This window comes from Uranotaenia lowii, chromosome 2, assembly GCF_029784155.1.
Source record: "Uranotaenia lowii strain MFRU-FL chromosome 2, ASM2978415v1, whole genome shotgun sequence".
Classification (NCBI taxonomy): domain Eukaryota; kingdom Metazoa; phylum Arthropoda; class Insecta; order Diptera; family Culicidae; genus Uranotaenia; species Uranotaenia lowii.
Window position 1 is genome coordinate 281,747,247 of NC_073692.1, and position 12,836 is coordinate 281,760,082.

A 12,836-nucleotide genomic window follows, 5' to 3' on the forward strand; every position below is an offset into this window, starting at 1 on the left:
ATCGTAGCCAGATTTAGAAAACTGGTTAGAAACCTTATAATGGTCCAGTGTTATGCGCCAACTTACGTTGCCGATTTGCAGGAGAAAGAGCAGTTTTACAGTCAACTGTACAGCGTGGTTGAGAAAATTTCGAAGGGTGACATTCAAATCCATTTGGGCGACTTCAACGCAAAGATTGACTCTGACTATATGAACCTTGAGCGCATCATGGGGCGCCGTGGCCTAGGACAGATGAGTGAAAACGGAGAGCTGTTTGTAGAATTTTGTGGCAACAACAACATGGTGATCGATGGATCGCTCTTCCCCCATCGACCAGCACATAAGGTCACTTGGGTATCTCGAGATGGCCGAACAGAAAATCAAATTGACCACATCTGCATCAGCCGAAAATGGAGAAGGAGCCTTCTTGATGTCCGCAACAAACGAAGCGCAGACATTGCATCTGACCATCATCTCGTCCTTGGCAAGATACGACTAAGAGTTGCGCGTCTCCAACGGCGCGAGAGGAAAGTCGGGTGTCGATACGACGTCCGCCGGTTGGAGAACCCAGAGATGAAAAGGGCATACGTTGAACAGCTAGAATCCCGAGCCTCGGAATTGCCGATAGACGGAACAGTCGAAGAACAGTGGTGTGGAATCAAGAATGCCTTCATCACGACGAGCCATGGTACTCTCGGTAAATTTTGTGGATGAAGAAGAGAATGGATGTCGGATGAAACTTGGAGGATGGTTGATGATCGAATCTTTATTCGAAGTCGGAATTGAGCAGGCATGTACCTGATCAGCTAAAGCAGCCACCTGCTCACGATATGCAAAGCTGGAAAAGGCACTTAAACGAGCTTGTAGACGAGACAAGAGAGCCTGGACAAACTCCCTAGCCGAAGAGGGAGAAAGAGCCGCCGCCAATGGAGATATCCGATTACTTTATGACATTTCTCGCCTCCTTAGTGGTGCAAGGACAAATGCTAGAATGCCGCTGGAAGACCGAGCAGGTTAGTTATTGACCGATCGAACAGATCAGATCAAGCGATGGACTGAGCACTTCGAACAACTATTCCGAGTCACGAATAGCGATGGCTAACAGAACCCGCAGCTCGAAGCGCCAACAGTAAGCCGCATAAATGGCGTCAACTCGGAAGCGCCCTCGCTGGCTGAAATAGAAGCGACAATCCAACAAAGCACCTGGGATCGATTGCATTCCTCACAGCAAAAAAAGTATTGTGATATTACATCAAAAACGTGCACATAACTTGAGTCGCAAATGGTACCTAATATTACATCATTTTGATGTACAAGCTATTGCCCTCATTTGATGTACAGAAACTATACGAAATGAATGTAACATAGTAGACGTATTCGGGCATACAACAAATACATATAGGTACGGCTACTGATGCGACTGCAAGTCGTTATTACTTTAGATTTTGCTAGACTTTTTGTATAACTTGATATTGATTCGTATTTAATTCGAAACAGGATTTAAGTATCAAAGTTCAGATTTTGGTTTGTACCTATGCGCACAGGGATTAGAAAAGTAAATCATCATCACTTACATTGATTAAAAAACTTTAAATTGATGATTTATCATTTACTAGCTGAGCTTGGTGGTTGAAATTTTATTTTTGCATACATTTTTTGTCTTTTGAGAAACCTCGAGCCTAACAATATAAGTTAAACTATCATCTACATTCTCTGGACAATATTATCTTAATCTTAAACGAGAAGGTTTCTTCTTGGGCTGTCCGGAAAAAAGGGCTTTCTTGAAAAGGTCGATTAACCTTCTGAAAAGGATGACACGTTCATAACATGAATTCTCTTCGTCTGTTTTGAAACTTTCTTAGTTCTTAGATTTTTTCGATGATCGACTTCTAAACAAAACTCGAGTTTCGGCCTCATGCACGACAATGGAAGAATGAATAACGTTTTGGTCAGCGTTTCACACATCAGAAAATATATACTCTAGAGGCTCCATTTGATTCCTATTCGTGTCCTTTGGATGATCGATTCCGTGTGTTTGCAAATCAAAACTGATAATTTCTGTAAGGATTAAATTTTAAAAAAATAACAGGGAGGATGAACATAACAAAATACTTATCTTCATATCCAGATGTTACAAACCTTCGAATCTGTTTGGGATTAGCGATTTGGACCAATAGCCTAAAAACAAAAAAATATGAGAGTTAGTTCGGAGATGTGGTTTTGCTAAGAATTTTCAAGAATTTTGATAGTACTTACCAGCAGAACAAATCCTCCTGAGCCCCGCAATCCGTTTCACAGTTTTTGATATTGATAAAATTTTGAACGTCAGTTGAAAATACCATTGACTACTTGATGCAATATTACATAGAAGTTTTTGATATTACACTACATGACCTGTTCTCGTTGTGAACATCATTTTGATGTAATATTGAAGCGAAAATCGTGAATAATACGTCGATCCCAGAAATTACATCGGCTAGCGTTACATTTTTTTTGCTGTGCTGCTGAAATGCTTAAAGCCTTGTCAGCACAAATGTTGCACCGTCTTTCCTCTGACATTTGGAATACTGCAACATTCCCTGCCGACTGGATGCAGAGTATTCTCGTAAAGGTCCCGAAGAAAGGAGATCTGACAGAGTGCGGTAACTGGCAAGGCATAACGTTGATCTGTACAACCCTCAAAGTACTCTGCAAAGTGATCCTGAACAGGATCCACGAGAAAATCGACGCTAAACTCCGACGGCAACAAGCTAGATTCCGTTCAGGACGATCATATTTGGACCACATCACAACGCTACGAATCACACTGGAACAAATCAACGGATTTCCAGGACTCTCTGGACTCTCGACTTTGTGATCGACTGTGCACCAAACCGAGGATTGCCGTGGAATCCCAACAATGGAGCAACTGAACGACCTTGACCTGGCAGAAGATATTGTTTTGCTCGCTCAAACACAACCGGATATGCAGAGCAAACTTGACGACCTCATCGAAAGCTCCAAGGCAGCAGGTCTCGAAGTCAATGTCCGAAAAATCTTTAACTCAAACGTCAAATCTTATCAGTGGTCAAATCCGTATTGCTGTACGGGTGCGAAACTTGATGCACATATGCGATGACGACGCAAAATGTGTATCATCAGCGCTTGGTGGCCTGGCAGCTGGTTCTCAAATGAGGAACTACATCGCCCATGTCATCAAAAAGCGCTTGAAATCGAGATTCGGGAACGTAAGTGGAGATGGATTCGGCACACGCTGTGAAGAGATGAGGACGAGATTTGCAGAGAGGCGCTTGAATGGAATTCAGAGGAACATCGAAGGAGAGGCAGACCCAGAAACTCGTGTCGGCGAAGCCTAGCGGCCGAAATCCAAACCATCGACGAGAATGTTGACCGGGATCAAGTGAAGACGCTGGCTCCGGATCGTCAACAGTGGATGTCTTTCTTTTTAGCACGGCCCTATGCGCCGGAGAATCAAGCGGGACCATTAAATAAGTAAGTACTGCAACAGTTTGAAGAAAAAAAAACATTCTTACTGTTTTTAAGATATTTGTTTTCAAAATCACTGCAACTGATGATTGGGTGATAAATCAAAATAAACTTTGGAAAAAGATTTTGTAAAAAGTAGAGAAGTTGCACAAATAACACACGACGTATTACAGGACACTACACTTAAGCTTCTTATTCACGGAAAAAAGGAACTAAATTGCCTGTCGTGTCCTATAATACGTCGTGTGTGATTTGTATAGTTAAAAGTTCTTACGTATGCACAATAGACTGAGTCGATTTGGGGTCATTTTCGAATTTCTCAAACCCTGGGGTCTTAAAAGCTTCGTTTTGGTCCAAAACTCATCCATGATTTTTTGCAGAATTTTTAAGTAACGTTTACATGAGTAAATTTGGACTTTTAGGTTTGTATGGGAAAATTGAATATTTTGTACTGAAATATCAACATCACTTTTGTTTCTTCTGTGCAACCGAGCCAGTTGGTGGTTTTTGTGCCAATTTATAAATTTCTTACAGGAAATTTTCCGCTGAACAACTTTGTCGAAGACCGTAAATTCGTATCTTATTAGACAAAAAAGTTATTAGCTGTTCAACAGAGGTATGTCTTTTGGCATTGATAAACAATAAATTCAATAGACACCACTGTTGTGAGCCTTGCGAGGTATTGCATGACTACTTTTCACGCAATACTTCGCGGGGCACAAGCAGTGGTGTCAATTGAATTTATTGCTTATCAATGCCAAAAGACATACCCCTGTTAAACAGCTAATAATTTTTTGTCTAATAAGATATGAGTTTACGGTCTTCGACAAAGTTGTTCAGCGGAAAATTTCCTGTAAGAAATTTATAAATTGGCACAAAAACCATTAGCAGGTTCGGTTCCAAAGAAGAAACAAAAATGATGTTGATTTTTCAGTACAAAATATTCAATTTTCTCATACAAACCTAAAAGTCCAAATTTACTCATGTAAACATTACTTAAAAATTCTGCAAAAAATCATGGATGAGTTTTGGACCAAAACGAAGCTTTTGAGACCCCAGGGTTTGAGAAATTCGAAAATGACCACAAATCGACTCAGTCTAATGCACAACTCTCTAAAATGGGTAGAGATGTTGGTTTGAACATTTCAAGACTCTAAAGACAGTATCATTCTCGTTAAGTCAATATTCCTGACGATTCAAATATGCTCTCATGTTTTCGCAGCAGTTTTTTAATTTGACGAGAGCATTGATGTTTTAAAATGCAAAATTTCAATGTCAATCCGTCGCATGATTTGTCAGCTAGCCGACATTTCACACATTAAAAATATAAATATAAATGCTCCTCTTGAATCGTAACTGTTAAAGCATTAATCTATGATTTATGCGCAATATAAATTCTACCCCGGGCCTTCACTCAGTTCACGACACATTCTTCACAGTCAATATATAACAATTTGATGAGAACGACCGGATCAGAGTTTACGTAAAATTGTCTCTTTGGCCGGCACCGATCCATTTCGATCGGGAATCGAAACCAAGCGAGGCGAGGCGTAGGGAAACGGAAACCGTCCGCTTGTCAGCCGTCTGCTGCCCGGCCGGAATATGAACGGACCGAGTTTAATGCCACCGCATTGGGTCAGCAATGGATTGTAACGAATAATGCTAAAAATAACCATTTTATTAGACCCTTCTGGGGGTGACTTGAGCCGATTCAAATTGCATCACGACGACGCAAGTAATGATGGGAAAAAATAGAAGAAAAAAAAACATCACTAGGAACTTGGTTGAACGTTATCTCAATTGGATGGAAAATTGGCCAAATTTCCTACTGGCTGGCGGCACATTCGTTAGAGACTAAACGGCACGTGTACTTGAGTCTTTAAAGAAGGTTTTAAGGGAAAACCGAAAAGTTTTTGCAGTGCGTAACATTACTTATTCTGATTGAGGGCCCAATTTTGAGTGATTTGAAGTGTGAAATTTTTGGCACAACAATTTTGTTCATGTGAATCCACACATCATAGGAACGGGAGAGGGTTCCATGTCAAGTGCAACAATTTACGAAGTTATGTTGGGAAAGAACCCTTCAATCGTGTCTGTTTTGCTTTTACTGGTGACATAGAATAAAGGCAAGAAGGACTCTTTCAAATTTTGCAAAAATTTGTTACAGTATGAAAATGGCTCTAAATTACAAACGAAAACCAATAAATTCTAGCATTTAAAAGTTTAATGACGTAAAAAGTAACAATCGTTGACAAAATTTTCATAAAACTTGGGTTTGTCAATATCAAACATAGGATCCAATCGGAAATGGTCGATCCACCAGCAGCAACATTCCCTTGCGTGTTTCCATTGAGCGAACGAATTCATTGCTTCCACTTGGGTTACACCAAACCGGAGGGAAAACCATATCGTTTATGTGTCTCGGAAGTTTGTGACACGTTTAGTGTTATACCCACTGTGTGTTATTCTGTGGGATTTTCCCGGCCGGCACCCTTCTGTCATGCTCCGGGAAAGCTGGGCGGAATACTCGAGTTTCGATTTTCGTTGTGGTTCAACAAGTGGGAAAACGACGGAACAACGAAATTCAATTAGAATCCACTGTGCCGAGATGGTTCCAGGGTCTATTATGCGTAATGGAACTTACCGGAGGACTACTCGGAGGCAGATTTGTGTCATGGTTGAAGCACACCATTGGATTGCTCGTTGTCATAATCGTTACTCTACTTGGCTTCCTGGCGGTAAAATTCGATACGCACATTATTTGCAGGTCATGTATGACCCAAATAAGCATCTTTCTATGGGAAGAATCAGAATTATGATGAAAGAAGGAACTTGTGATTAATTTGACGTCCAGTCATTTTCGATGGGAAGGTTCATTGTTAGTCTTTCAGAAGAGATTTTTTCAGTGGGAATGTATCCTTCAAATCAAAGATTGAAACGTCAGTCGTTATCATACTCGCTGCTCGTCTTCCATTCCTAACTCTCGAATCGAAAACTGCTGGTCATGTTTGACCCAAATAGGAGAAAAATTTCAGGATGAGAGTTGTTGAAGCGTTTGACAAAAATAACGAGCTTATCAAAAGGGATAAGTGGATTTATTTGATGATGCTTCTAGAATCTTGAAATAAAAATTTGATCTAGTGATTAAATACGATGTAGCACCCCGAGCCATTTCGAGAATTTTAAAGCCAATAATTTGTTGCTCACAATCGATCATAATTAATTGCGGTTAATCCATAAGTAGAATAGGAAACTTTAAAGAATTTATCTTAAATTGAACAACAACAACATGGCGACCTTTAATCGCCTTAAGGTAGAGAAAATTTGTGAGGAATGGGTTAGAACTTCAATTTAGACAATTATTTCAGGTACCATTGTTAAATAATTTACTAAAAACAACAATCGGGTTGTACGATGGGAAATCCAATGAACAACTCAGTCAGTGCACTCGTGTTAGAGGATTTATTGGATAATGCCATAACTGAAAGCTCATGCACATCTACACACATTAAGAAATATGTGGACGATTTGTTTCTGTTTCAACCTAAGAATGAAGTCGAGTCTATTAATGAATCATTCAATAAACGTAAATATCCAATTTACGGTAGAATTAGAATCCAACGATCGATTACCATTCTTGGACATGATGCTTTACAGGAATGCTAATGGAAACATCACAACGGACTGGTATATGAAACCTATTGCCTCGGGACTTCTTAACTTCCATTCATACCACCCATTTCACCAAAAGGTAAATGTAGCTTTATCTTTTGCTAAACGAGTCACACAGTTTTCTTCACACTCCGGAGTAATCCAGGCTAAACATATTATCCGTAAACAACTAATTTTAAATGATTACCTTAAAACACTAATAAACAGAACATTCAATAGACTAAACGCAAAATTATCGTCAAGAACAGCTATGACAGAAAGCGATAATACACAGCAAATAAAATATCGCTCTCTTACAAATATCGACAATCTTACGATGCAGATAACAAAAACTTTTCGAAACGACTATCGAAACATAAAAATCGTTAGCAAACAAATGAAAACAATTGGACCGATCTTTCCTTTAGTCAAAGATAAAACACCATATGGGGAAACACAAATGTAATCTACAAAATAAAATGTAATGGAGAAGAGAAACCGGAAACAAGCGATGAAAACATGGGGGAAAAATGTAAGGCATGCTACATAGGACTTACTAGCGTGAAATTGAAGCAGCAAATGTCCCAACATCGATGTCAAACAAACGAATTAAAACGTTTATGGAAACTTGAATACACCAAAACAGACTACTCAATTGCAGAGCTGAGTCAACAAATGGCACTTCTGGATCACGAAATCACCACGCACCACCTCTTCGACATCGAAGGAGCTAGGATTATCGACAGGGGAAACAATCAGGAAAAAATGAAGATATTGGAAAGTTGCCACATTAAAACAACTAAAAACACAGTAAACATTAAGAAAGACACTGAAAACATCAACTCTTCATACGCCAACGTTTTTCCAATAACTCGGAAAAATAAGCGAACTGCCAGATAATAAAAGTACACACAAAAAAAACTACACCATCAATACACATACACAACATCACAACATGATCAAAACAAAATAAGTGAAAAGTGAAGACCGTGCTAAAAGTTAGGGATGAATGACTTTTAGAAGTTAAAATCCATCCAAATAAAAAAAAAAAAGTGCTAAAAGTTCGATGCTGTGGAAAATTAATACCAAAAACACTAGACAAACGGATTTTTATTCGCAAACATCTGTACCCAGTAAGTCGATACACTACACATTATCTAAAACACGAATTAAATTAAATTATTCGGATAACAGATCAAAAGATAGCTTTACACGACCAGCCGAGTCGACACTCACAAGAAAACGGCATCTTTTCGGTAAGAAAGCATAAATTATGATCAGCAGAACTAACTAAAATCTGCTTCATTTAATATTGGAACACAAACAATTGCGTGTAGTTCAGTCATTTATTAACGAATTCATAATTTGTTTTTCATACAAATGTAGCATTTTCTTTACTCTTTCATAAAAAAAATTAAAAAAATTATTCATTGCTGTTTCGAAGAAATTCTCGTACTTTTCCCGTAATACGGCACATTAGGCGGCGCATACCCTTTTCGTCCACCGTTTTGGCGATTTGATTCCACCAGTTCTTCATTTGAGTCATGTTCCTAACAAGTTTTCCCTTTGCCTTAAGCCTCCGCTTCGTGATTGCCCAGTATTTCTCTATCGGCCGGAACTGGGGGCAGTTTGGGGGGTTGAGGTCCTTCGGTATTACGCTGACCCCGTTCGTTGCGTACCATTCCATAACCGTTTTGCTGTTATTGGCAGCTTGCGAGGTCCGGCCAAAACATTACTGGACGGTCGTGGGCACGAATAAACGGCAGAATCCGTTTCTGTAGACACTCTTTTTTGTAGACTTCTGATGTCATTGTCTTGTCAGTGAGAAAGATTTTGGTTTTCTGTCCACAACTGCATATCCCCTGCTAAATCGTGTACTTGCGGGCGAATTTATCCGCAAACACGAACTTAAATTTTGCAGGTACATCCCCCCGAGCCGTCGCCAAATAAAATTTTTGACCTGGGATTTGCCCAAAGTCCGCCTTCACGTAGGTCTCATCGTCCATCAGAATACATCCGTCGAACTTGGTCAGCACTTGGTCGTACAGCTTTCGAGCACGGATTCTGGCCATATTGTTCTGCTTCAGCGTCCGATTTGGCTGTTTGCTGGCTCGGAATGACCTTATTCCTTCCCGGAGACGAATTCGTCGCACCGTACTGTGAGCGGCCTGGAACTTATTGGCCAAATCGCGGTCTGAAAGATTGGGATTGGGTGAAAAAAGTTTCCAAATCCGTCCACTAGGAGCGCCACAATGAGCAAAAGAATTTGTTCCAATAATTAATGGAGCAGACTTTAAATAAACACTATTTTAGTCCCTGAAGAGGATCCAATAAGGATCGAAACGTTGGAAACGTAAATCAATACGTCGTTTTTGCTAAAAACAAGACTGCAACCCGAAAAAACTCCCCGAAAAAACATATTTCCAGTCGATTGTTTCTACCACAAAAAAAGTGATTATATTTCTTTACTCCGGAGAAGAGAAAATGTATCGGGCACAAATGGTGTACTGTTAGTGGAATCTCATTGAGAAAACTGACCAGAGAATATGATGTTAGCGACAGCTATTAAAAATATGGTGAACATTGCCCATTTGAAGATGAACCGTGGAGTGGTCGAAAATCTGGTCCTGTAAGTCCTGCTATCGACAAAAAGGTCAGGGATGCCTACTAATCGTACTTCCATAGCCAGAACTTATGTCTGAGTCCCAAAGAATAATAAGTGTGTATTATTATTATTCTTGTCTTTGTTCATGTTTTTGATCATTTTAACATAAATAAACATCAAAATGATCAAAAACATAAAATGGTTGGGCCTACTATGGAGCAGAGAACGCAAAGACATCTGGAACACAGGAACAGGAAGAAACGTGGACCACCAGTACCATACGTTTCAAAGGGGATCGTTGGAAGCATGCTAAGAAAAATGCTCCGTGATGAAAATAACATGCTAAATATAAAAAAACTTCACCAATCACTAGAGCCATTCTTCCTCGGCTGGAAATGATTTATTTGGTACACAGAAATCACAAAACTTAAGACTAAAATTCTTTTTAAAAATTTGATGAATTCGATGAAAGTTTTTTTTAAATTTACTTGTATTTTTCTGCGTTGAACTGTTTTGGATTTCAGTGTACAATCATTTCTGATCTTAGACCAAGGATATAGCGCCTTTACTCGCTCGTGAAAATAAAAAAGAAACGGAAACATTAATAGAACACTAAACCTATCGAGGTCTGTTAAGAGCTCGAAAGGTTCTTCAAATATTTTACCTTTTAAGAGAATTTGATAGTGAGATAACTTCAAAACCTCTCTGCAAATAATAAACTTTCAGTTTTAAAAGTAGGTGGTTGTATTCAGTTTACTTATAAAAAATGTAAATCTTATATGATTAAAAAAAACATTATGAAAATGCAAACATTTAAAAACCATCAACTAGTGCATAAATGAAAAGAATATAAAGGCGAAAGATTGGAATTGGCTCACCGGGTTTTGGCTCTCGTTGGGAATCACTATCATCATTAGTGATGATACTGCGATACTGCTTTCGCCGGAGATATATTCAAAAAAAAAAAATCAAAATCTAACCCCTTTTCTTCCAGAAAACACGTTTTCTCACTTTTTTCGTCCTAAACAGTTAACCAGTTTACATAATCGCAGTAATCCGCGGTATGCAACAAGACAACTTCAAGACGTTTGCTCAATGAAAACTAAATCACAAATAATTCTCGCTTTCACGTCCCTTTTAAAATGAATTTTTCAGCTGCTCTCAAAATATTAATTTCTCAACACGCACTTTCATTCTTAATTTCAAACTTTTCATCTTTGGACATTGTGATTTAGAAAATATTTTTCTGTTAACCTCAACTGCAAACGAAAATCCCACAACCTATTCATTTTCCACGGTCTCGTCTTGCGGTTTCACAAACATTTTTGAATGCGCTATTAAATCACTTCCAACCAAAACTTAGACGACCCATCCACGAGTCATCTTTTTATTAGCTTCTGTAGAAATTTTTAAACATGTTTCACTATTTCAAAAAATTTAACAAACACGGTTTTAACAGACGGGGGGAAAACGTGCGCTGCAATTTCGAAATCTCGCAAGATCCGTCCAATACAACAAAACACCAATTGCATTTCTATGCAAGTAATTTGGATGCATTTCAATCATTTTTTAAATGAATCGATCGCTACAGAAGTCTCGAAATAGAACAAAATAACAGTATTTTTCAATTCGCGAGAAAACAAACGAGAAAAACGCGACGGCGAAAAAAAAACACTTCCGTTCTCGAGCACGGCTTGCTGCGATCTTCCGACAAAAAGGTCAGGGATGCCTACAAACAGAAACCATCGGCTTCCGTTCGGGATGTGGCGAGAAAAATCGGGACCTCGACGTCTAACTTGATACGTGCTAAAGAGCGACTTGGGATCAAGACGTACCGGAAGCAGAAAAAACCTTAAAGGAATCCAAATTAAGCCACTTCTGTCAAATAGCCCGGAAACTGTATGATTCAATATTTTGCAAAAGTTTTGGGTACATTATCATGCACGATGAAACGTATGTGAAATTGGATTATAAAACCCTTCCTGGGTCACAATATTTCACTGTACGCCAGGACAAGAATATCCCCGAAACGGAGAAAGCCCTTTTAACCAAAAATTTTGGCAAGAAGTTGATAATGTGGCAGGCAATTTGCGAGTGCGGAAAAATATCTAGCCCGTACGTCACATTGGAAACAATGAACACCCAGAACTATATCAAGGATTCTGCAATTGAAAAAATAGATGCCAAAAAAATCGTGGGTGGACTCTTCCTAGACCTTAAGAAGGCCTTCGACACTTTTAATCATACATTACTGTATATTACTGATAAAATTGGAGTGTTGTGGAATAAAGTCCTAGCCAACAATCTTATACACGCTACTTGGCTTACAGGAAACCATTTGTCATCTTAGGTGAGGCAAAGAGCTCTCTAGAGAGCTTGGAAATTGGTGTCCCACAAGGCAGCAATATAGGACCTTTACTGTTTTTACTATGCATCAATGATCTCAGCAAATTACCGCTGCGTGGTATACCTCGTATATTTGCTGATGATACGGCCATATTTGATCATGAAAACTGTCTAAATGCTGTTACAACCAACATGGAAGAAGATTTAAAACTCCTTCACAAATATTTTTAATTGTTTGGTTGGCCGCTGAGAAAAAAAGGAATGCCTCCAGAGGCGTTTATTGCCGATGATCAAGCAGCATGATGAACCCATCATATTTTGGCTCGATTTGGCATCATGTCATTACGCCAAAGACACACTAGGTGGTACAAAAGTCAAAACATCTGTTTTGTGCCAAAAAACTTGAATCCGCCAAATTGCCCTGAGACATGGCCAATCGAGACTTTTTGGGCTTTGACCAATGCAAAGCTAGGAAAATACATTAAACCAGCTGATGACATCGAAAAATTTAAAAAGGATTGATCAAAAGTGGATAATGCAACTGTGCATAAGCTTATTAGTCATGTTCGAGGAAAAGTGCGAATCCTGGCAATAAAAATTTTTATAAAACAATTTATTTTTTATATTTTTTAAAGTGTGCTTATAATTTCTGGAACAGTCGATTGTTAAACAATACTCCAAATTCCAAGCTCTGGAGAAACATAAATAGGGGCCCGGACATTCAGCCGAAAGATGTTAGGCTAGGCTTGCCAGATACTTTCAGAAAAAA

At 39.0% G+C, this 12,836-nt stretch overlaps 1 protein-coding gene and 1 long non-coding RNA gene across 4 annotated transcripts in view; one reads left to right on the top strand and one right to left on the bottom strand.

The window, feature by feature from the left end:
- The window catches only part of LOC129744564 (speract receptor), a 161,373-nt gene that overhangs the window by 59,718 nt on the left and 88,819 nt on the right, over positions 1–12,836 (top strand). The gene's annotated exons all lie outside the window — the stretch shown is intronic.
- Positions 1,296–2,418, bottom strand: LOC129744565 (uncharacterized). The gene is made up of 3 exons (XR_008736944.1): positions 2,236–2,418; positions 2,119–2,157; positions 1,296–2,037 (listed from the first exon to the last, which is right to left on the bottom strand). It is a non-coding gene; the product is annotated as an uncharacterized LOC129744565 (long non-coding RNA).